We start from the raw sequence: 25,237 nt of genomic DNA, 5'->3' as shown, positions 1-25,237 counted from the left end.
GGAGGTCAGATCCCAGGGAGAGGACTGGGGTTGGCTGCGTGAACACAGCCTGAAGGGGGGTAGTGCGCCACAGCTAGCCGGCAGGGAGCCCAGGAAAAAGTCTGGAAATGCCTAAGAGGCAAGAGACCATTGTTTCGGGGTGCGTGAGGAGAGGGGACTCAGAGCACCGCCTAAACGAGCTCCACAGACGGGTGCGAGCCGCGGCTATCAGCACGGACCACAGAGACGGGCATGATATGCTAAGGCTGCTGCTACAGCTACCAAGAAGCCTGTGAGCAAGCACAGGTCACTCTCCACACCTCCCCTCCCGGGAGCCTGTGCAGCCCGCCACTGCCAGAGTCCCATGATCCAGGGACAACTTCCCCGGAAGAACACACGGCGCGCCTCGGGCTGGTGCAACGTCATGCCAGCCTCTGCCACTGTAGGCTCACCCTGCATTCTGTACCGCTGCCCGCCCCCCCCCGCCACCGGGCCTGAGCGAGCCAGACCCACTAATCAGCTGCTCCTGTAACCCCACCCTGTCTGGGCGGAGAACAGACGCCCTCAGGTGACCTATACACTCAGAGGCAGGGCCAAATCTAAAGCTGAACCCCAGGAGCTGTGCAAACAAAGAAGAGAAAGGGAAATCTCTCCCAGCAGTCTCAGGAGCAGCAGATTAAATCTCCACAATCAACTTGATGTACCCTGCATCTATGGAATACCTGAATAGACAACGAATCATCCCAAAACTGAGGCAGTGGACTTTGGGAGCAACTATTAACGGGATTTACTTTCTGAATCTAATTTGTTTATGGTTTTATGTTTATCTTAGTTTAGTATTTAGAGCTTATTATCATTGGTAGATTTGTCTATTGATTTGGTTGCCCTCTTCCTTTTTATTTTATATATATATTTTTTCTTCTTTTTCTCTTTTTGCAAGCATGTATGTGTATGCTTTTTTGTATGATTTTGTCTGTACAGCTTTGCTTTTACCATTTGTCCTAGGAATCTGTCTGTCCGTTTTCTTTTCTTTTTTTTTTTTTAAGTATAGTTTTTAGCCCTTGCTATCACTGGTGGATTTGTTTCTTAGTTTGGTTGCTCTCTTCTTTCTTACCTGTTTTTTTAATCTTTAATAATTTTTTTTTAATTTTAAGAACTTTATTTACTTTATTTTACTTTTTTCTTTCTTTCTTCATTCTTTTTTCTCCCTTTTCTTCTGAGCGGTGTGACTGACAGGGTCTTGGTGCTCTGGCTAGGTGTCAGGCCTGAGCCTGTAAGGTGGGAGAGGCAAGTTCATGACATTGCTCCACCAGAGACCTACCGGCTGCACATAATCGGCTGCACATAATATGAAACAGTGAAACCTCTCTCAGAGATCTCCATCTCAATGCTAAGACCCAGCTCCACTCAATGACCAGCAAGCTACAGTGCTCAACATCATATGGCAAACAACTAGCAAGACAGAACACAACCCCACCCAGAGAGAGGCTGCGTAAAATCATAATAAGGTCACAGACACCACAAAACATACCACCGGAAGCCATTCTGCCTGCCAGAAAGACACTATCCAGCCTCATCCACCAGAACACAGGCACCAGTCCCCTCCACCAGAAAAACAACACAACCCAATGAATAAGCCTTACACACTGAGGACAGACACAAAAAACAATGTGAACTACGAACCTGTAGACTGCGAAAAGGAGACCCCGAACACAGTAAGTTAAGTGAAATGAGAAGACTGAGAAATACACAGCAGATGAAGGAGCAAGGTAAAAACCTATAAGACCAAAAAATGAAGAGGAAATAGGCAGCCTACCTGAAAAAGAATTCAGAGAAATGGTAGTAAATATGATCCAAAATCTTGGAAACAGAATGGAGAAAATACGAGAAACATTTAACAAGGACCTAGAAGAACTAAAGAGCAAACAAACAATCATGAACAATACAATAAATGAAATTAAAAATTCTCTAGAAGCAATCAGTAGCAGAATCACTGAGACAAGAAAACGGATAAGTGACCTGTTGATAAAATAGTGGAAATAACTACTGCAGAGCAGAATAAAGAAAAAAGAATGAAAAGAGTTGAGGACAGTCTCAGAGACCTCTGGGACAACATTAAACGCACCAACATTCAACTTACAGGTGTCCTGGAAGAAGAAGAGAAAAGGAAAGGGACTGAGAAAATACTTGAAGAGATTATAGTAGAAAACTTCTCTAATATGGGAAAGGAAATAGTCAATCAAGTGCAGGAAGTGCAAAGAGTACCACACAGGATAAATACCAAGAGAAACACACCAAGACACATATTAATCAAACTATCAAAAATTAAATACAAAGAAAAAATATTAAAAGCAGCAAGGGAAAGGCAACAAATAACATACAAGAGAATCCCCATAAGGTTAACAGCTGATCTTTCAGCAGAAGCTCTGCAAGCTAGAAGGGAGTGTCAGGACTTTTTTTTTGCCGTACGCGGACCTCTCACTGTTGTGGCCTCTCCCATTGCACAGCACAGGCTCCGGATGCACAGGCTCAGTGGCCGTGGCCCACAGGCCCAGCCGCTCCGCAGCATGTGGGATCTTCCCAGACCAGGGCACGAACCCGCGTCCCCTGCATCTGCAGGCGGACCCTCAACCACTGCACCACCAGGGAAGCCCGGCAGGACATATTTAAAGTCATGAAAGGGAAAAACCTACAACCGAGATTCCTCTATCCAGCAAGGATCTCATTCAGATTCAACGGAGAAATTAAAACTTTTACAGAGAAGCAAAAGCTAAGAGAATTCAGCACCACCAAACCTGCTTTACAACAAATGCTGAAGGAACTTCTCTAGGTAGGAAACACAAGAGAAGGAAAAGCCCTATAATAATAAACCCCAAACAATTAAAAACTGGTAATAGGAACATACATAGCGTTAATTACCTTAAATGTAAATGGATTAAATGCTCCAACCAAAAGACATAGACTGGCTGAATGGATACAAAAACAAGACCCATATATATACTGTCTAGAAGAGACCCACTTCAGACCTAGGGACACCTACAGACTGAAAGTGAGGGGATGGAAAAAGATATTCCATGCAAACGGAAATCAAAAGAAAGCTGGAGTAGCAATTCTCATATTAGACAAAATAGACTTTAAAATAAAGACTATTACAAGAGACAAAGAAGGACACTATATAATATTCGAGGGATCGATCCAAGATGAAGAAATAACAATTGTAAATATTTATGCACCCAACATAGGAGCACCTCAGTACATATGGCAAAAGCTAACAGCCATAAAAGGGGAAATCAACAGTAACACAATCATAGTAGGGGACTTTAACACCCCACTTTCACCAATGGACAGATCATCCAAAATGAAAATAAATAAGGAAACACAGCTTTAAATGATGCATTAAACAAGATGGACTTAATTGATATTTATTGGACATTCCATCCAAAAACAACAGAATACACTTTATTCTCAAGTGCTCACGTAATATTCTCCAGGTTAGATCATATCTTGGGTCACAAATCAAGCCTTGGTAAATTTAAGAAATTGAAATCATATCAAGTATCTTTTCCAACCACAGTGCTGTGAGACTACATATCAATTACAGGAAAAAATCTGTAAAAAATACAAACACATGGAGGCTAAACAATACACTGCTAAATAACCAAGAGATCACCGAAGAAATCAAAGAGGATATCAAAAAATACCTAGAGACAAATGCCAATGAAAACATGATGACCCAAAACCTATGGGATGCAGCAAAAGCAGTTCTAAGAGGGAGGTTTGTAGCAATACAATCCTACCTCAAGAAACAAGAAAAATCTCCAATAAACAACCTAACCTTACACCTAAAGCAATTGGAGAAAGAAGAAGAAAAACCCCAAAAGTTAGCATAAGGAAAGAAATCATGAAGATCAGCTCAGAAATAAATGAAAAAGAAATGAAGGAAATGATAGCAAAGATCAATAAAACTAAAAGCTGGTTCTTTGAGAAGATAAACAAAACTGATAAACAATTAGCCAGACTCATCACGAAAAAAAGGGAGAAGACTCAAATCAATAGAAATAGAAATAAAAAAGGAGAAGTAACAATGGAACCTGCAGAAATACAAAGGATCATGAGAGATTACTACAAGCAACTCTATGCCAATAAAATGGACAACCTGTAGGAAGTGGACAAATTCTTAGAAAAGCACAACCTTCCGAGACTGAACCAGGAAGAAATAGAACATATAAACAGACCAACCACAAACACTGAAATTGAGACTGTGATTAAAATTCTTCCAACAAACAAAAGCCTAGGACCAGATGGCTTCACAGGCAAATTCTATCAAACATTTAGAGAAGAGCTAACACCTATCCTTCTCAAACTCTTCCAAAACATAGCAGAGGGAGGAACACTCCCAAACTCATTCTACGAGGCCACCATCACCCTGATACCAAAACCAGACAAAGATGTCACAAAAAAAGAAAACTACAGGCCAATATCTGTGATGAACATAGATGCAAAATTCCTCAACAAAATACTAGCAAATAGAATCCAAACGCACATTAAAAGGATCATACACCATGATCAAGTGGGGTTTATCCTAGGAATGCAAGGATTCTTCAATATACATAAATCAATCAATGTGATAAACCATATTAACTAACTGAAAGAGAAAAACCATATGATCATCTCAATAGCTTCAGAAAAAGCTTTTGACAAAATTTGAACACCCATTTATGACAAAAACCCTCCAGAACGTATGCATAGAGGGAACTTACCTCAACATAATAAAGGCCATATATGACAAACCCAGAGCCAACATCCTTCTCAATGGTGAAAAGCTGAAACCATTTGCACTAAGATCAAGAACAAGACAAGGTTGCCCACTCTCACCACTATTATTCAACATGGTTTTGGAATTTTTAACCACTGCAATCAGAGAAGAAAAAGAAATAAGAGAAATCCAAATGGGAAAAGAAGTAAAACTGTCCCTTTTTGCAGATGACATGATACTATACGTAGAGAATCCTAAAGATGCTACCAGAAAACTACTAGAGCTAATCAATGAATTTGGTAGAATAGCAGGATACAAAATTAATGCACAGAAATCTCTTGCATTTCTATACACTAATGATGAGAAATCTGAAAGAGAAATTAAGGAAACACTCCCATATACCATTGCAACAAAAAGGATAAAATACATAGGAATAAACTTACCTAAGAAGACAAAAGACTTGTATGCAGAAAACTACAAGACACTGATGAAAGAAATTAAAGATGATACAAACAGACGGAGAGATATACCATGTTTTTGGATTGGAAGAATCAACATTGTGAAAATGACTCTGCTACCCGAAGCAATCTACTGATTCAGTGCAAGCCCTATCAAACTACCAATGGCATTTTTCAGAAAACTAGAACAAAAAATTTCAAAATTTGTATGGAAACACAAATGACCCCCAGTAGCCAAAGCAATCTTGAGAAAGAAAAGCAGAGCTGGAGGAATCAGGCTCGCTGACTTCAGACTATACTACAAAGCTACAGTAATCAAGGCAGTATGGTACTGGCACAAAAACAGAAGTATAGATCAATGGAACAGGAAAGAAAGCTCAGAGATAAACCCATGCACATATGGTCACCTTATTTTTGATAAAGGAGGCAAGAATATACAATGGAGAAAAGACAGCCTCTTGAATAAATCATGCTGGGAAAACTGGACAGCTACATGTAAAAGAATGAAAGTAGAACACTCCCTAACACCATACACAAAAATAAACTCAAAATGGATGAAAGACCTAAATGTAAGGCCAGACACTATAAAACTCCTAGAGGAAAACATGGGCAGAACACTGTATGACATAAATCACAGCAAGATCCTTTTTGACCCACCTCCTACAGAAATGGAAATAAAAACAAAAATAAACAAATGGGACCTAATGAAACTTAAAAGATTTTGCACAGCAAAGGAAACCATAAATAAGATGAAAAGACAACTCTCAGAATGGGAGAAAATATTTGCAAATGAAGCAGCTGACAAAGGATTAATCTCCACAATTTACAAGCAGCTCATGAAGCTCAATACCAAACAAACAAACAACCCAATCTAAAAATGGGCAGGAGACCTAAATAGACATTTCTTCAAAGGAGATATGCAGATTGCCAACAAACACATGAAAGGATGCTCAACATCACTAATCATTAGAGAAATACAAATCAAAACTACAACGAGGTATCACCTCACACTGGTCAGAATGGCCAACATCAAAATATCTACAAACAATAAATGCTGGAGAGGGTGTGGAGAAAAGGGGACCCTCTTGCACTGTTGGTGGGAATGTAAACTGATACAGTCACTATGGAGAACAGTATGGAGGTTCCTTAAAAACTAGAAATAGAATTACCATACGACCCAGCAACCCCACTACTGGGCATATACACTGAGAAAACCATAATTCAGAAAGTCATGTACCACAGCGTTCATTGCAGCTCTATTTACAATAGCCAGGACATGGAAGCAACCGAAGTGTCCATCGACAGATGAATCGATAAAGAAGGTGTGGCACATATATATACAATGGAATATTATTCAGCCATAAAAAGAAACGAAATTGAGTTATTTGTAGTGAGGTGGATGGACCTAGAGTCTGTCATACAGAGTGAAGTAAGTCAGAAAGAGAAAAACAAATACCATATCCTCACACAAATATATATGGAATCTAAAAAAAAAAAAAAAAATGGTTCTGAATAACCTAGGGACAGGACAGGAGTAAAGACGCAGATGTAGAGAATTCACTTGAGGACACGGGGAGGGGGAAAGTTAATCTGGGATGAAGTGAGAGAGTGGCATGGACATATATACACGACCAAATATAAAATAGGTAGCTAGTGGGAAGCAGCCGCATAGCACAGGTGCTTTGTGTCCACCTAGAGGGGTGGGATACGAGTGCTGGGAGGTAGACACAAGAGGGAGGAGATATGGGGATATATGTATGTATATAGCTGATTCACTTTGTTATAAAGCAGAAACCATCACACCATTGTAAAGCAATTATACTCCATTAAAGATGTTAAAAAAAAAAGTTCTTTGTCTGGTTTTGTGATTTTTAAGAAATATATTTTCATCTCTTTTTCTTTGGAATCTTAATCCCATAACTTATAGACTCTTTTTTTAAATTAAAGGCAAACATTTATATTCAGATCATAAAATGTCAGCAACTTTTGGTTAGAAAGGCCATCTGGTTCAGCCATCAGTTTCATCCTATCTCATCCCCCAAAGGTGATGATGACATATCATTTCACTTTTTCCTTCAGTATTTTCTCAGATATTCCCTAGTGTTACAGATTTCCAAATAAAACATTAAATATGAATTTAAGACATAATAATTAATATGAAGTTTTCTGATTTTTATATAGTCAGGCACAGATTTTTTAACAACATTTTGTAGAATTTTAAAAATAATTTTACAGAAGTACAGTCTATTTTACAAATATATAAGAATCTATGTACACTGAGGTACCCTAGTTTTCATTTCTTATCAGTTAATAATGCAGGCTTCTCTGGTGGCTCTTGCCCAGTTTTATCATGACTCTCTTGTTTGTTAAGCTCTTTTGTGTTTCCTCTTTACACGGTTTAGAAAAATTGAGTTTAATGTAGCAAGCATAAAGCTAAACAAATTCTAAAGATCGGGAGAAAGAAATAAGGCATAAGTTAACTGTATGCTTACAATATTTCTTTATGTTTCTAAGAGATGAAAGTTAAATAGTATAAATTCTTCTCCCGTGGCAGGAAACATCAGTGGGAGTAGGACTGGCCAGTGGGAAATCTTCTGAGCATTGCATTCTGGTCCATGGCCTCGTCCCCTCACCTGTGTTCCATGTGCCAGGTGTAGAAATGTCCATTGGTTTGGGTTTAATTGCCATTTTGTCTAAAAGTTGGAGCTGCTTACTTCTTCTTATTTTTATAGCTTTTTCATATTATTCCTCAGTCATATCTGGATTTGAAAGTTTAAGGGTGACTTCTTGAAATGATTCTTGTCTTGTCACCGGGGCTCTTACTATATGATGCCAATGCAATCAGTATTAAAAAGGAAATTTGAGGTTGTTCAGCCATTTTCTTTATTCCGGTCTGTTGGATACTTGATCACTTGTTACTGAATTGACTCCGTACTTAGTAAACAACCCAAATAATGGTGAGTAAACCAAGAAAGCTCCATGACTGCTGTTAAAATCATATGGAGCTAGCTGTGTACTTGTAACCCTGTATCAAGGTTAGTGACCCGCCATTCATGATGATTTATATACGAGGGACTTTTATAATTAAAAATGGGTATTTGTGCTTTACCTGAGAGTGACAGACTTTTGTCAGGCCCTCCTCCTCAATTAACATATCTTTTGTGTCTTTTAAAACCTACTTTTTATTGGGAATAGATTTCAATGTGTTTTGATCTTTTCCTCCTACACTCCTTCTAACTTACTGACCTAATTGAAAGCATTACTAACATCATATCTTATGAAATAGTTCTCAGTGGCCCTTTCTTTTCCTACACCCCTGTCTCACCATTCCTGGTAAGAGACCCACAGGGCTTCCCATTCTGGCCTCAGGTCCCTCATTTATTTATTACCATGAGTCAGTAACTGTACCTTCTTTTATACCCATCTCTCTGGTTATGCGACTACTATATGCCTTCTTTGTTACAATCACCAAACTGTAGGGCACTAGTATACTGTTCTTTAACACTTTTTTTTCTTTCAATTTATTGCATTACCTATTATTCAGTCAACTACACAATTTGTTATTCAAACCAAATTTGACACTAGGACCACAGTCTTAACTAAAGGACTTAGGCAAAACCAGGTCATATGGTCACCTTGCCTATTTCTGTTTTCAGTTATATCACTGTTCAAATTGACATTCAGTTGAAATGTAGCTGGCTTTTCCTAGTCACCTTCATTTATGTGCCATTTCTGCTGTCTGCAACACAGTCATCCCTTGAACTCTGTCATCACTAGGAAATGCTGCACCTACAGGGTTTCCAGATTCGACAGTACTCTCTAAATATGATCTTCTGATCTTAGACCTACAACACGAATTATGTCCTACTGATTTCATCCTTCCCTCATAATAATCACCTCCCCAATTCAGGCTTTTAGTCCATTATCCTCTTTCTTTTTTTGGTTCTTTCTGACCAGGATGGACCCAATGGATAACTGTTTTTACATATTCATTTGAATATCCTGGACTTATTGATACCCTTCACATTTTCTAAAGATATTTTCATCAGTCCTCCATATTTGGGAAAAATTAATTTCTCCCTTTAACTGCTTCTTAGTTTTCTAAGATTGATGTATCATGTCATATAACCCCACCAGTTAATTCCATTTCTTATTCATGCTGTAACATCAGCTGGGATCTTAATGTTACTAGATACACCGAATTATCACTATTTGATGACCTATCACCTTCCACATAGCAATTGATCCAAGCCAACTCCATTCTCCTTGGTTCTTAGCATCGCTCTCCTTCATGCTCCTCAAATGACCCCTTCACAGTCATCGGTCATCCATTGTGAATTTCTGCATCGTGGTACCTGTGATTGGGTAGGTGCTTGGTACATGTTTGTTGAATAAATTAATGAATTTTCTCCTCTACCTCAACATCTCTTTCTACCTTCCTCCATCTCTTTGTTCCTCATCGTCCCTTTTATGATTATGTTACATCTACATACTTGATCACCTCCACTTCCTGTCTTGGATTTTTAGAAATTTATTCAAGATTATTTTTTAGAGTAATTTTAGGTTTACAGCAAAATTGAACAGAAGGTACAGAGATTTCCTGTATACCCCCTGCCCCCACACGTGCATAGCTTCCCCCATCATCAATTTCGCCACCAGAGTGGTACATGTGTTAACAATCAGTGAACCTGCATTGACCCATCATTATCACCCAAAGTCCATAGTTCACTTTAGGGTTCACTTCTGATATTGTACAAATGGGTTTGGACAAATGTGTGATGACATGCATCTATCATTGTAAGTGTCACATGTGCATAGCCTCCCCCATCGTCAGTATCGCCACCAGAGTGGTACATGTGTTAACAATCATTGAACTGCATTGACACATCATTATCACCCAAAGTCCGTAGTTCACTTCAGGGTTCACTTCTGATATTGTACAAAGGGGTTTGGACAAACGTGTGATGACATGCATCTATCATTCTAAGTGTCATACAGAGTATTGTCACTAAAAATCCTCTGTGTTCCACCTATTCATTTCTCCCAACCTCCCAAACCCTGGCAACCACTGATTTTTTTTATTGTCTTCATAGTTTAACCTTTTCTGGAATATCATATAGTTGAAATTGTACAGTATGTAGCCCTTTCTTGTTGTGTTCTTCCACTTACTAATAAGCATTTAAGGTTCCCCCATGTCTTTTCATGGCTTGATAGCTCATTTCTTTTTAGTGAGGAGTAATATTCCATTGTCTGGGTCTACACAGTTTATTTATCCATTCACCTACTGAAGGACACCTTTGTTGCTTCCAAGTTTTGGCAATTATGAATAAACACCTGTGTGCAGATTTTTGTGTGACTCTAAGTTTTCAACTCCTTTGTGTAAATATTAAGGAGCTCAATTGCTGGATCACATGGTAAGAGTCTGTTTAGTTTTATAAGAAACCAACAAACTGTCTAACAAGTGGCTGTACCATTCTGCCTTCCCACCAGCAATGAATGAGAGCTTCTGTTGCTCCACACCCTTGCCAGCATTTGGTGTCATCCGTGTGCTGGATTTTGGCCATTCTAATAGGTGTGTAGTGGTATCTCGTTGTTTTAATTTGCATTTCCCTGGTGATATATGATGTGGAGTATCTTTTGATATGTTTATTTGCCATTCACATAGCCATTCTTTAATTTTCAGTCTCCCTTGTCATTTGCTCCTTCACCTCTACCTGCAACCGTGCTGTTTTCCTGAACTGCCACTTCCTGAGTTCAGACCATCATTTACCTCCTACTAGACTAACTTCACTGATTACTCCTTACTACATCAATGCCTTATTTTCTTCTGTTACCCTTGTACTTTCTTGTGTTCTTATAGGACCTTGACTTCTATTCCCATCCCTTGGAATTCATTCTTCTTGCCCCACAAGCCTTTGTTTACTCTTTTCCCAGGAATACTCCACGCCTTAGTAATGTTTCTATTCTGCATTTTCAATCCTATTGACACTTGCTGGGAAACAGTGATGGTTCCTACTGTCTATAGAAAAGTGTAAATTCCCCAGAAGGGCATTTAGTACTCTTATTACTTGGCTCCAGCCTGCATTTTAGCCTTACACTAAAATTTCGGGGTTTCATTTGCCTTAAATGAAACCCCCAAACCCTTGGCCATTTCTTTCTCTGAGCTTTTGTTTTCACTTCTCTGCCCCTTTTGAAAATGTATTTCTTTTTTGTCAAATGGTGTTAATGTACCACAAAGACATTTGTCAATTCTAAGTTGCTACATCTTATCAGGACGTGTAAAATCCTATGTATTCTTTTTTAATAGGCAGTGTATTAGAGTTACTGCTAGATAGCTTTGACTTTTTTTTTTTTTTTGGCTGCGTTGGATCTTCGTTGCTGCATGCGGGCTTTCTCTAGTTGTGGCGAGCGGGGGCTACTCGTCATTGCGGTGCGTGAGCTTCTCATTGCAGTGGCTTCTCTTGTTGTGGAGCACAGGCTCTAGGCACTCGGGCTCAGTAGTTGTGGCTCGCGGGCTCTAGAGTGCAGACTCAGTAGTTGTGGTTCATGGGCTTAGTTGCTCCGCTGCATGTGGGATCTTCCCGGACCAGGGCTTGAACCCATGTCCACTGTGCCACCAGAGAAGCCCAAATCCTATGTATCTTTTAATGCTCCCCCCAAAAGATACCTCCTTTACAAGTCTTCTCTGACTTCCCCTTGAAATACTCTTTCTTCTCCTACCCTTGCTCTTCCTTTGTATTCTTTTATTTATACTGCGATTTCTCTTCCAATTAATTGTCATCATTTCTCCTTTTATCTGCTAGGATTCAAGCTGCAAATTATGTACAGATATATTTTGCACATTGGTCTTTAAGAAATATTGGCCAAATTGAATTGCTTATTTTTAAAAAAATTTTCATAGCTTTTGATTTTGTGGTCCATAAATGGATGTTACAGAATCTCTTGTGTTTTAGCTCAGATCTATCCCATAGAAATATAATATGAGCCACATAATGTACTTCTTACACTTTCTAATAGTCACTGTCAAAATAGTAAAAAGAAACTTGTGAATTAATTTTAATAACATTTTATTTAATCCAATATATTCAAAATATTATTTCAACATGTAACCAATATGAAACAGTTATCTATGAGATACTTCACAATCTTTTTCATTTGTTTCTTTTATACAAGGTCCTCAAAGTTAGCACATATTTTACACCTACAGACCATCTCATTGTCATTTGTCACATTTCATGTGCTCAGTAGTCACATGTAGCTAGTGGTATTGGTCATTTGGTCATTGTAGCTCTAGATACTTAAAATTTCTAATCACTCTTTATTTTCCATTCAGACGAAAGGTTTATACACCCAGTAATACATTCTAAGGTTGAACGAGGAATTTTTATTTTTTTTTGTAACTTGATTTTTTAAGGTTCAAAGACATACAGAGGGCCAACAGGCACATGAAAAGATACTCAACATTGATAATTATCAGAGAAATGCAAATCAAAACTACAATAACATATCACCTCACACCAGTCAGAATGGCCATCATTAAAAAGTCTACAAATAATAAATGCTGGAGAGAGTGTGGATAAAAGGAAAGCCTCCTACACTGTTGGTTGGAATGTAAACTGGTGCAGCCACTCTGGAAATCAGTATGGAAGTTCTTTTAAAAACTAAAAATAATACTACCATACGATCCAGCAGTCCCACTCCTGGGTATATATCCAGAGAAAACTCTAATTTGAAAAGATACATGCACCCCAGTGTTCACTGAAGCACTGTTTACAATAGCCAAGACATGGGAGCAACCTAAATGTCCCTCAACAGGTGAATGGATAAAGAAGATGTGGTGTGTGTGTGTGTGTGTGTGTGTGTGTGTGTATCCACATATATATATATGGATTTTTACTATAGAATTTTACTCAGTTATAAAAAAGAATGAAATAATGCCATTTGCAGCAACATGGGTGGACCCAGAGATTATCATACTAAGTGGAGTAAGATAGAGAATGATGGATATCATATGATATCACTTACATGTGGAATGTAAATTATGTTACAAATAAACTTATTTACAAAACAGAAACAGACTCACAGACATAGAAAACAAACTTATGGTTACCAAAGGGGAAAGGGGAGAGAGGGATAATTTGGGATTAGCAAATACAAACAACTGTGTATAGAATAATAATAGATAAACAACAAGGTCCTACTGTATAGCACAGGGAATGATATTCAATATCTTGTAATAATAGAAAAGAATATGAAAAAGAATATACATATGTATAGCAATCACTTTGCTGTACACTAGAAACTAGCACAACATTGTAAATCAACTATATTTCAGTTTTCAAAATAAAATTTTTAAAAAAAGAAAGATAAATTAGAACTGGAAAAAAAAAAAGTAAAAGAATTGTTTTGAACTTAATGTATTAGGATATCAGGTCACTTGCATCACTTCATTTTGGAACGTGTTTTTCTGTTAGCCCTGCCGGCATGTGTGCGTTCTTTCTCATCTGGCAAAGCAGAGTGAGAGAGGTATTGCATCACTGACCCACACACAAGCTGGGCTCCTGCCGCTGGTGGCTGCCTGGTTCCAGGAACAAGCCTGCCTTGTGACACTGGAAATGTAGAATCAGAGTAAGAATTTAACACATCCTGCTTGAGAGGTCCTTAGGGGACACTATATGACACTTCTTGAAGAGGGGAAAAGAAAGGGGAACTCTGCTCCTCCAAAATGAAATTTGATCCACAGCTTAGTGCACTTTGTTGATTGGTAGGTAATGAGATTGCTTTTGGAAGGCGATGAGTGTTTTCCTATTGGTAATGAGGCATTTAGAGAAACATTCTTTATAAGATGAGCTCTGTTTTATGACCTCATTGAAAAAGAGGTAAGTCTTTTGAAAGATGGAGTAGAAACAAATCAGTCACTGTTCCCAAAATTTATTTGTAAATAACTCAGTATTTATTTCTCCTGTATTGTAGTGATTAAGTTCTCAGGCCACCTCAAAATACCTAGTTAAGTGATCAGTAATGCAGTTTACTTATGTTAATAGTATACAGATTCCAGCCACCCTGGGTAAGAATTTTTCCATGGAAAAATTCATTGGGAAACTAACATGTAAAGACCAATCACATATCCAGTCTAACCTTGGGAGTGAGGGCCTGGAGGGTGAGTTCTCCCCAACCTGGAACTGCAAAATCTGACTGAAACCACATAATCCACAGAGGGTGATGAATTTGTAGCGCAAATGACTTAAAGGAAGACCCTCTAATTCTTTTATAACAACACATTGCCTCTAGGGAGTATGTCCTTACATTTTTTTCAAAACAGAATCTCTAAGGATACAGTTTCTTGTTTTTAGAGTTGCAGGCATTAGTGAGAATGTGCTCACAGGTAACCTGATATATCTTCCTGGATAATTAGATGATATATTTTTCCTTTAAATTAAAATAAAAGTCATTAAGATAGATGCAGATGAGTGATTGCTTGTGACCACATCTCACCATGCCCTTCTTTAAAGGCTGTATTTTGTAGCTCAGGAGAGTTTTCTTTAGTTGATGAAGGTTTCCTCAGTAGTGTGTGCGCATGTGTGTGTACATGCATGTGTGTGCACATGGGAACATGTAATACCTTGTGATGCTCACTGAGCCCAGTCAGCTGAATCAGTTCTGGCGATTGCCTTGCCCTGCACTGTACTTGAAAAGCCAGTCCACTATCACTGACTCTCTGGGTACAGTGGGCCCTTTTTATTATTATAGTTTTTATATTTTTAAATTACTTTACAGATGATTTACAAAAACAAGAATAAAGGGATGGTAAGAAATAACTTCATTTAGAAATTTTAATAAGAATTAATATAGCAAATATCTTAATTTAAATTAAAATTTAAATACAGTTAAGCCAGGGACTTCCCTGGCAGTCCAGTGGTTAAGACTTCACCTTCCAATGCAGGGGGTGCGGGTTCAATCCCTGGTCAGGGAGCTAAGATCCCACATGCCCCGCAGCCAAAAAACCAAAACATAAAACAGAAGCAATATTGTAACAAATTCAATAAAGACTTTAAAAATGGTCCACATCAAAATAAATTAATAAATAAATACAGTTAAGCCAGATTTTTATTTCATCTTTTCCTGGTTTTGAAGGTAAGGATTTCTGAAACAGGCAGTATCCTTTGAATAAAACTAGTAGCTAATCATCTGCCATGCATGAACCCAAACTGTAACCACCTTACAAATACTGATTCCAGGTTCAAATACGTCTCTGTTCAGTTCTAGCCTCGTACTTCTTGGTCGTTTTCTTGCACTTGCATTTTCCCTTGATAATTGTAAAAAAAAATATCAATACTTCAAAAACTTTAAGAGCTCATAATTTTGTTGAAGAGAAAACAACTATCTTCTGTCCATAATTGCAAAATATTTTCAAGTTTGGATTTATAAACACCCATGTTATTCATTTTACATTTGTTCTTTACTTCTCATTGCTTTTTAGATACTCCGGCATTTGGTATTTGTCTACTTATAAAGTATATCAAAAATATTCTGTTTCACAAACATCATAAAATTTGTTGCACATACATCACAAAGGAGGAAAGAATACTGTCACACATGTTTTTAGCAATTTTAGCAATAGTTTCTGTTTTTGTTGCAAAATACTGAATGATGTCATCCAATGACTAACTGGATGAGAATACCATATTTTCTTTTTGTTCTTAAAAATGCATTGCTCACTTTGCAGTTCTTGAGCTTGAGAAAATTCATCTAGGATATCATCATCTGAAGACTCATGGTCTGAGGTTTTGCTTATGTGATCAATTTTAGTCATCTTCTGATTTGTTTAATAATTGTGAAATATCTCCTGTCAATTTTCTCCTATTTGCCAATGTGGAAAATGAAAATTTTTGATTTTCACTTGTATTCAGGGAATGTCTCTAGATTTATTTTATTCCTTCTTGAAAGATGATGCAGTATTTGGGGAACACAGTAATAAAATTGTGACAATTCCCCTCTTGCATCATCCTTCTAGGCAATTCCTTCATTCTTTTATTTTCATGTTATCTGGTCTTCCTTAACACAGTGGGAAATAATTAGTGAGTAATGATGAAATAATTCTTGGGATGATAAAAATAAGAAAATTGCAGAAAAAAAAGTTAAGCATCACAAAAAATTCCAGTTGAGTGATATGGTAATTACAAGATAGAATGAGTTTTATTCCATTTGAAAAAAATATTTTAAGAAAAAAATATTTTAAGAAAGTGTAAAAGTTAGAATTATTGACCCTTAGAAGTAGATACAACTGCTCAAAATGAAACTTAAAATGTAAAATTGTGTCCAGTGGACCCTGGTGGTATTCCAAGGGTCATCAGGAGTTTACATTTATTATGAGACCTGTGTGACTTTATTAAACACTTGACCTAATTTTCTACAAGCTAGGTACTCAACAAATATTTGAGTTGAATTGAATTGACATTCAGGTTAAATGCATACACAGACATAATTGGTATCTCAAGGTTAAGGTAATGGGGCTTTAAAACAAAAGCTACCAAGGAATATCATTGCAGACATGCAAGAATTAAGTGAAATTGCATCAGGAGTCTCTAAAGCTAGAAATATTGGGGAAAAAATACTAGGGCCTTTAGGAACATTTATTACAACCGCTTAGCACCCTTACTGTAGTTACTAATAGAATATCTTTCCATTGCTTCAAAAAGTAAAATAAAATAGAATAAAATGAAATGAAATTGGAGTTGTAAGATTCATCTTTATTTGAACTTTTGGATAAAAGTCCATTCTTAAAGTGGCTTTCTTATTTGAAGGAGCAAGCATTTTTTGTTCCTTAGTGTCAAATTGGAGCTCTTTATTGAGCTCTTTATTAAAAACATCAGTAGGCAAAAATTTCAGGAAGTACAAGTTATAGTCATGAGACCATCTCACCTCCCTTAGCTGTTGGCAAGCATTGTGTGATTTTAAAAATGAGTAAACAAACATTGGTTTACAGCAATGGTTGTCAACTGGGGGCGATTTTGATGCCCAAGGAACCTTTGGAAATACCTGCGGACATTTTTAATTGTCTCAATTAGCGGGGGTGGATGTTCCTGGCATTTGGTGGGTAGAGACCAGGGATACTGCTCAGCATCCGAAATACACAGGACAGTCCCACAGCAAAGAAATGTTCGTAGAGCTGAGGTTGAGAAACTGGTTTAGAGGTTTCTTTAGTACGGGAAAGCTAGGGATACTATTCTTTTAAAAAACAAAAAAACACAACTTCCATTCCAAGCTTTTGCCTCACCCTGATCTGCTATGGACAGAAAAGCAAACATCCCAGGAGTCTGCCTCTTGAATGCAGCCTTTGTGCACATGGGCATGTTTGAGATCAAAATAAACCTTTCAGACATAACTGCATCCAGAGCTTAAAATGTGCTCAAATACGGTGGATGATTAAGTCTTCTTATTTGCACTCAGTTACTTCATTAATTCTAATCATTATGTCAATTTTTTTTTTCCTTTTATTAGTACCACTACTGTCCATTTTGACTACACTAATATCAGCATACTTTCTGGGAAAAAATGATCATGTTTTGAAATATTTGATGTATTTAGAGTCCTGAAAAACTAACTCCACTTAAAATATTTTCTCTTACATCTAATTAGAAAAATGTTTAAAGTATGATAATTTTTCAAAAGGAGTTGGGTCAAGGAAAATCACCTATAATTTGACCTTATTGTAAGTTTTATGTTTCTATCTGTTCTTGTTTTTATTTAGTTCTGTTTGAAATAGAAACTTTTCATTTTTAAAATAATATTTTTAAATATTTTAAAATACATTTATAATTTTCATATTTACACCCTTTAATTATGTATATTCCTTCAAAATTTATTCATCCATATCTTTATTGTCAGACATTTTTTTGCTTCCTTTTTTTACGTTATAGAAGCCAAGCTTTTGAATTCCTTAATGCGTCTAGATTTTCCTCCCGTATTATATAATATTATAATTGCTTTAAAGTACTTTTCCAAAAATAGGACAACTGGGTTAAAAGATATGAATGTTTTGACAGGACTTAAAGTTTATCTAAATGTTTATGCCCATTTACAGTGAGATATGGACAGCAGGTGGATTTATTTTGTCATTGCATACTTACCAGTACTGGATTTTTACTGTTATTGATAACATGTTCCTTCCACATACTGTCAAGTTTTCAGGCTTTTCTAGACTATGAGTGTCATGACGGCATGGACTAAATTTTATTGCCTTCTTATATCCTTGTCTGTGGGCAAGTAGTAATAATTGTAATAGATATTATATAATCTTGCTATGTGCAAACCAGTGTTCTGAACACCTAGCATATATTAACCTGTCTAATGTTCACCACTTTTTAATATCGATTAGTTTCTTGTAGAATGATTTAATGAATGTTATTTGGGCTTTTCCAAAACTAAGAATAGGTTTGTGCTGATTTATCTATTCTTGAGGATTTACATTTTTTTTTTCTTCTGCCAAATAAATATTACAGGTATTTCAGGTGTAAAATTCAACAGAACCCTTCTGTTGATTCTCATTCCATTAATTCCATATTAAAGAAATATCATTAATAATCTGCACTTTTGTCATTCAACTAAATTTCTTCCATTCTACCTTGAGCACATATAAATTATAATTTTAAGAATGATTAATTTATTCACTTTTGATTTAAAAAGTTTCAGACTAATAAATAATTTTGATTGAATAATTCGTACTTGAGAGAAGTTAAAAATGTTTGATGTTTACTGATAGTATAGTGTATGTTGGTTCCATGTTTAGTCTGCGCTAGTTTCGAGCCTTCCATGGGGGAAGCGGGGGCTGGGAGTATGTATAGTCTCAAGCTTTAGATTTGTTTAATATTTACGATGGGAAATGTGAAGAAATACATATACGTTGTGTCACACGCCTAGAAAAAGGCCAGAACCTGCAGAGGGCTAACTTAGGGTACCTAAAATAAGCGAGCTATTTCTCTTCAAGTTCTTGCCTTTTATTTATTTGTTTACTGGGGGGGTGGAGGGAGGGGGAGGGGGAGATTAATGGAGGGACAGGGAATTTATAGACTCTACTTCTAGGTTAGTAGAGGTCTCTTCAATCTGATTCCCTTTAAAAGGAGAGGGCTTCCCTGGTGGCAGTGGTTGAGCCTGGTGTTCATCTCTGAATACTTTCAGTGTCTCTAGGGTCTGTTCTAGTCTTCATTCAGGATGTCACATGTTTTCCTTTTTGGTTTTAAAAACATTGATACTAAGAATATTGAACTGACAAGTTGGCAATATGAGCAATAGATCTTTGATTTCACAGTGATCAGTGAAATCAGATTAAGCAGGTTTGTCAAACCCTAATCTTGTATTGAGAGTTTTAGTCTCCTCTCTAGGCTGATAAGCCGATAAGGAAAAAAAAAAAAAAAAAAAAAGGAGAAGCATCTTATTTCTATGTAAAATGTTCCACAGAGATATGTCTATTTTATAAAGAATGGGATTGTTATGAACAGAGAGAAATATACATTAAAATTAACATCTCCCTTTGGTCAATAGCTAGGCCATTTTAATGTTGTTACTGATGTTTTCAGTTGGTTTGGTCACATTATTAGAATCAAATAAGGTAGAGATGGAGCTGATAATATAGCTTGTGAGCCCATCATGTTAAAACTGACTATTTATGGAGGGGGAAATGATAGTCCAGTAACCCCAACCCAAGGTAACATGTCAGAGTATAAAACATAATGATGGTAATCTTACTTTGAATTGAGGACAGTTGTGTCCATGGCTGCATTTGAAGCTGTTAATGGAGTTCTAGTGTAAATAACAGGAATATGATTTCATGGTGTCTTGATCTATCTTTCCTGTAAGAATATGTGTGGCACATGAAATACGTTGACCTAGACACAACTACTGGGAGTGTTTTATTGTACCCGCTACATGAGCACGATTATGAGATTTTTTTTAAATCCATTTATTCAGCCCTCTAGGGACCTGGGACTCACTCACCTCTGCTCCAGAAGCAGAGAGAATTGCCAATAACACTGGGTACAGACCATTTCCAGTCATTTCCCAGAAACTTGAGCAGAGACCGACACAAGCTGATGCTCGAACATAAGAGATAAAATATTGATCATGGTCACTATTGCAGTCAGCATAAAAAGCTCTTATTAAGGCTTGATTTGTGGGTGACACAGTGCTAGGTATAGTTGAAAGTCAATTTAACTATGGTCTGTGTGCTCCAAGAACTTTTTCTCAGAAAATAATCACCAGATGGTAGCGTGGAGAGTGCATTTCACAAACACGTTATTTGTGGTTTGTGAAAAGTTGTCATTGAATCATGGAGTAAGTTATGCCCATGTTGTCTTCCAGTTACCTTGGGATGCGGAAATGTTCATAGCCTTACCTGATCTCAGGCTGTTGTGAGAATGTGTCTGTTAGTGGATCAGTACTTTCTCTGTCTTTAAAATTGGTTCTGAGAAAGAGAGGAAGAGAGAGAGGCTTAATTTGGCTTTATATCTTATTTGGATGTCTAGAGTTAAAATTCTTTGAGTATATAATCTTTCAGCTGCTTTACTGCCTTGCATTTTGAGAAGGTGGTAGTAAGTGCTGACAGGGGGAAAAAAACTCACAACTTTGGAAGAGGGTCACAAAGTGAATCATGCAAATGATACATTACAGCCTTAAATCTTTGCCAGTGTATGAGTCAAGAAAGACTAGATTTGATGAAACAGTTTGTGGCTTTGAGAAATGACTGTCACAGTGATGGGTTGGCAGCATCTAGCACTGTTTGAGGCTGTAACTGTATCACTGAGTCTTGTACTGAAATATGGAAACTAATTTGAAAATGATGAATAGGGGAGAAGCAGAAGCTTGCATTTTCTCTTGAGGGAACTGGCTGCCAGCTCTGAGGTCTTACTAAAAATGCTGAATTTCTGTATTGAATAATCTTGGACCGCATGTATGTCAAAAACAAAAGCCTTTAATAACCTTAACTAGATTATAGATGTTTGGCCAAACCAGTGGGGTTTGTTTTGGTTTCTAAGCAGGTGATGGCTGGAAGAGGAGATACCTTTGAAGTTCAGGGCTGGGTTGCTGCCATCCCAGCTACATCTGGCAGTGATCACTGTGCTTACTGAGACCTAATGGCACAAGCTGCCCCAGTAACCAGATATCACTGAATGAGAAGTGCTGGGGAATGATTCATTTGCAAAAGTCATTTGGATAGTTGGATTATTCGGTGCTGAGAATTTTATGCCTTTGAGGCATGGACGGTTTCTCTTTATCCTCCCAATGTATTTTTTTTTAATTTTTAAAATTTTTAAGATTTTTATACAAGTTTTAAAGGTTACTTTCCATTTACCGTTATTACAAAATATTGGCTATATTCCTTGTATTGTACAATACCTCCTTACACCTACCTTACACTCAATAGTTGGTGCCTCTCACTCCCTCAGCCCTATATTTCCCCTCCCCCCTTCCCTCTCTCCACTGGTAACCAGTAGTCTGTTCTCTATATCTGTGAGTCTGCTTCCTTTTTCCTGTTGTAGTTTTTAGATTCTCATGTCATACAGTATTTGTTTTTATCTGTCTGACTTATTTCACTTAGCATAATGCCCTCCAAGTCCATCCATATTGCTGCAGATGGCAAATTTTGTTCTTTTTATGGCTAAGTAGTATTCCATTGTGTGTGTGTGTATGTGTGTGTGTATACACATATATATCATATCTTCTTTATCCATTCACTGTTGATGGACACTTAGGTTGCTCCCATATCTTGGCAAGTGTAAATAACGCTACTATGAACATTGGGGTACGTGTATCTTTTTGAATTGGTAATCAAAACACTATGGTACTGGCACAGAAATAGACACACAGATCAGTGGAACAGGATAGAGAGCCCAGAAACAAACCCACATACTTACGGTCAAGTAATCTACAACAAAGGAGCCAAGAATACACCATGGAAAAAAGATAGTCTTTTTAATAAATGGTGCTGGGAAAACTGGATAGCTACATGTCAAAGAATGAAATTAGAACATTCTCTACCACCATTTACAAAAATAAACTCAAAATGGATTATAGACCTAAATGTAAGACCGGATACTATAAAACTCCTAGAGGTAAACATAGGCGGAACACTCTTTGACATAAATCACAGCAATATTTTTTTGGATCCATCTCCTAAAGCAAAAGATTAAAGCAAAAATAAACAAATGGGACCTAATTAAACTTTAAAGGAAAGGAAACCATAAACAAAGCAAAAAGACAACCTACTGAATGGGAGAAAATATTTGCAAATTATATGACAAATAAGGGATTAATATCCAACGTATATAAACAGCTCATACAACTCAAAAAAACCAAACAACCTGATTAAAAAATGGGCAGAACTGAATAGACATTTTTCCAAAGAGGAAATGCAGATGGCCAGCAGGCACATGAAAAGATGCTCAACATCACTAATCATCAGGGAAATGCAAATCAAAACCACAGTGAGATATCATCTCACACCTGTCAGAATGGCCATCATCAAAAAGAACACAAAGAGCAAATGTTGGTGAAGATGTGGAGAAAAGGGCACCCTCTTGCACTGTTGGTGAGAATGTAAATTGACGCAGCCACTGTGGAAAACAGTATGGAGGGTTCTCAAAAAACTAAAAATAGAACTACCATATGACCTAGCAGTTCCACTCCTGGGTATATATCCTCCCAATGTCTTTAAATTAAACTGTCCAGATTTCCTGGATTACAAAGTAGTAGAAGAGGAAGAAAATACCAATCCTTATGATTATGACAGGTTTCTGGCAGTAGTAACCCCCAAACACTAATTCTTTGCTAAAACCAACATTTGGATTTTGTTATCTTCAGTGTAGAACCCCTAGTTTAGATGGGATTCACCATTGTTCATGTCTAGGGGGCCCTTAAAGTTATGTATTTTTTTGTGTGTTTTCTTTTGGCCTCAAGATCCACATAACAGCATATTATGCCTAGAAATATTTCCTTCACTTGAGCCATGTGGCTCATCAAATCCCTGGTAACTAACAATTGCATGTTGGAACTTTATCTTAGTTACATGTAAGTCGGCTTCGGGGAGCCCTAAAATAGAAGTACATGAGGTTTCCCCCACTCCATCTAAACTAGTACCAAGACCCCATTCACAAAGAACTTAGCGAAATTTTCATAACCCTGTGTTTATTTTGGAAGGAAGTCAATCATATGGAAAATAATTTCCAGATACATTTGGCCCTCCATATTCGCGATTCTGCATCTAATGCTTCAACCAACCGTGAATCAGAAATATTCACACAAAAAAGTTGTTTTCAGGAAGTTCCCAAAAAACAAAACTTGAATTTGCTGTGCACCAGCAACTATTTACATAGCACTTACTTACTACTTATAACTGTTTACATGGTATTAGGTATTAAAAGTAATCTGCAGATGACTTAAAGTATAATGGAGGATGTATGTAAGTTATATGCAAATACAGTAGAACCATGAACAACCTGGGGGGGGGCGGCGGGTAGAGGCTAGGGCCACAGACCCTATGCGCAGTGGAAAATCCCAGTATAACTTTACAGTCCGTTCCAGCCAGCCTGGAATCGTGTAGTATGCATTTAGTAAAAGAAACCCGGTTATTCGTGGACCCATGCAGTTCAAACCCCTGTTGTTCAAGGGCCAACCAGACAACATCATTTTATATAAGGGACTTGGTCACCCACAGATTTTGGTATCCTGGTTGGGGGGCACCCTGGAACCGAACCCCTGCAGATACTGAGAGCTGACTGTACTCAAAACTATTTCCTTTGATTAGAGGTAAACGAAATCTATCCCAAGTAAGAACTAACTTCAGCTTCCTTTTTCACCTTCCATATTTACAAAGTAACATTTTTGGTGTTTTCTGTATGTAAATGGAAGAGGGTGGCATTATTCCATTTAGTTGAAGCCAGTGTTCACCTGAAGTATATTTGTGTGTGTTCAATGTTCATGATTTATTGATGCTTCATTTGTTTTGAAATGATCCTAAAGGAATAGTAAGTATCCTTTCCTTCCTTCAGAAATAGCCTCACTTAGACACAGGCGTAGAGAGCAAATGTATGGCTACCAAGGGGGGAAGGCGGAGTGGGATGAACTGGGAGATTGGAATCGACATATATACACTACTATGTATAAAATAGATAACTAATGAGAACCTACTGTATAGTACAGGGAACTCTAGTCGGTGATCTGTGGTGACCTAAATGGGAAGGAAATCTAAAAAGAGGGGATATATGTATATGTATGGCTGATTCACTTTGCTGTACAGCAGTGTAAAGCAACTGTACTCCAATAAAAAAAAAACTAGCCTCACTTATCTGAAAATGAAATTGTCTCCTCAGTTAACCTGTAGCAAATTTCCTGTATGGAGTGAGACATTAGAATAACAGTCTTCACTAGTTAAAACTTTAGAATGTACAATATTTGAAAGCAATGAATTTATTACTACCAGATAAATATAGTAGCTCAAACTAATGATTTCATATTCACATTATGAGTAGTAATATTTTCGTCTACCATTTGTATTATTTTGTACATGTATGTGTTCTATATTATATATATTAATTTATACAAATAAATTATTATTTGTTTGTAATTGACCCAAATAGTGTGAGTACATTATACATATCCTTAGTATTGATAACATTATTTACTTAAAAAACACACACGTCACATAAAGATAAGCATATTTTTGTCTCTTTTAAAACTGTATCACTGATCATATTTAAGCACCTTTAAATGGGTATCATTTTACTTGCATCAGATGTTATGGTTATTTTTAATCAGTAAGATTCCGGTAGGAAATAAAAACATACGTGTAATACTTTATTGACTCCAGCTGGTTTCCCAGTTTCTTAATTGTATACATAATCTAGTATAGAATTTTACAGCATCTTCATAAACTTTTTGAAGGTAGCTAAAGTGCAAATTATGAATGTTTATATGTTTTAAAATAGTCCTAGCAGTGTGGTTTCTTTTTTTTTTTTTTTTTTTTTTTTTTTTTTGTGTTTTGTGGCCCTCT

General features: G+C 37.1%; 1 protein-coding gene across 10 annotated transcripts in view; it reads left to right on the top strand.

Moving 5' to 3' along the window:
• Positions 1–25,237, top strand: part of APP (amyloid beta precursor protein) — a 288,182-nt gene that overhangs the window by 121,424 nt on the left and 141,521 nt on the right. The gene's annotated exons all lie outside the window — the stretch shown is intronic.

Source organism: Lipotes vexillifer, unplaced genomic scaffold (genome assembly GCF_000442215.2).
Source record: "Lipotes vexillifer unplaced genomic scaffold, Lipotes_vexillifer_v1.1 scaffold340, whole genome shotgun sequence".
NCBI classification, from domain to species: Eukaryota; Metazoa; Chordata; class Mammalia; order Artiodactyla; family Lipotidae; genus Lipotes; species Lipotes vexillifer.
The sequence above is the reverse complement of the archived record's forward strand: the minus strand, read 5'-3'. Positions and strand labels throughout refer to the sequence as shown.